The sequence below is a fragment of the Montipora foliosa genome, chromosome 14, assembly GCF_036669935.1.
Source record: "Montipora foliosa isolate CH-2021 chromosome 14, ASM3666993v2, whole genome shotgun sequence".
In the NCBI taxonomy this organism is placed as follows: Eukaryota; Metazoa; Cnidaria; class Anthozoa; order Scleractinia; family Acroporidae; genus Montipora; species Montipora foliosa.
The window spans coordinates 19,284,918-19,286,497 of NC_090882.1; the positions used below are offsets into that span (position 1 = coordinate 19,284,918).

The 1,580-nt window shown below is 42.4% G+C and overlaps 1 protein-coding gene across 1 annotated transcript in view; it reads right to left on the bottom strand.

Annotated features, from left to right (window-relative positions):
* Positions 1–611: 611 nt before the first annotated feature.
* LOC137985137 (obg-like ATPase 1) overlaps positions 612–1,580 on the bottom strand; it is a 27,508-nt gene continuing 26,539 nt past the window's right edge. Inside the window, exon 16 of the mRNA XM_068832632.1 lies at positions 612–1,580. This exon is cut by the window's right edge and continues 653 nt beyond it. The gene's annotated coding sequence lies outside the window, so the exon portion shown is untranslated.

Sequence of the window (1,580 nt, forward strand, 5' to 3'; positions counted from 1 at the left end):
TTTTAATCAAAGCATATTGAGGAGCGACGAACTTTTATTTTATTTTATCAACGGAGTTGATATTGTAAATTGACCACCGTACAGGGATAATAAAAACTGACGTTTCGAGCGCTAGCCCTTCGATTTGCTGACGAAGGTCTAACGCTCGAAACTTCAGCTTTTATTATCATTGTACGGTGGTCAATTTACAATATCAACTCCGTTGATAAAACCAAAAAATTTCGTGTACTACTTCTCCACCGACGCAGCACCACAGTTTGTTTTGAAACTACCTCCTTTATTCATGAACGCAGCACTGGTGAGGGATATTTTGCTATCAGCTGGGTTTAATTGACCGCCGAAAGAAGACTAAAACGCCAACGATTCCGGATAGGAATGGCTAACAGATAATGAATTACTAAATACTAACTGAAGATTTGACTCGATAATGTCATATTAAAATACCTCAAAATTCGTTTGAACGTTTCATCAAGAAAAATACGAAACGTCCAGTCGCTTTACATAACCTAGAGCATCTCAATATCCATCAGCACGTCCCCTCCCCGCCTAACTCCCAGCCCCCTCCCCCTCCATACCACGACGCATACCCCGGAAAGAAAAACAATGCGGTGTTACTACACAGTTTCTTTATTGCGAGAAGCCTTTACGATAACGATAACGATTATTCCTACATGACTGCAACACAACAGCGCTGAGGTGGCAATGAAAAGAAAACAACTCGATTTAAGTTCTTGCCATTTTACCTAATAAGGAGCACACCACTCGAGGATTGCAGGTCCCAGTTACCGCTTCCTCACGCGGTTTATGTTCAAAAATGCTTTCCCAACAAGTATTGTACCCCTTTGCCAATCAATGAGGCATGGCTCTGTGCCCATAACATACAGAAATTTAACAAAGCAAAAACTTGGAGGATAAGAGGTACGAGTGAACGACAACTCAAAGTGGGAGTACTCATTGTTCTCTCCAAACGAAAAGCGCCTGACATAAAAAAACGGGGTCCCACTGATACTGAAACCTAGTACTTGCAATAGGTAACAAAGGCGGAAAGGTTTATTTGGCCCAAACTGGCCACGTACATGTCTAAAAACCGCTTAAAGGTTACACGAAAATTACATCGGTTGCTCGAATCCTGGTTAACAAAACCTATAGGTTTCCATGGTATTTAACGCTGGCTGGCGCTAACCAGGCTTCGAGCAACCCGGGCAAACCCGGAGAGCAAACTGCGCACTGGGACATCTATGACAAATAAAATTTAAATTTAGTTGCTTTGTTTTAGATGATGGTTTTGTACCATGTGATCACCAGCTGCCAATGGCCCATTGGACAGCCGAAAGGTAAAACCCACATTACATCATAATCGCTATTATCAAAGACGTGTTCCCATTTCGAGTCACCCCAACTGTGTAGGTGATTCTGTTGGCACGCTGTGTGAACAGATGCGTTGGCTGTTTCAGACATCACTTAGCTGAGCCTTGATTTTAGTATTTTCTCAAACTTTGTCCTCTTAGAAAACCTCATATCAAACAGAAGATGCCCTCAGTACGCTCACCGTTGTCCATTCCGCAAATGTGCACATTACG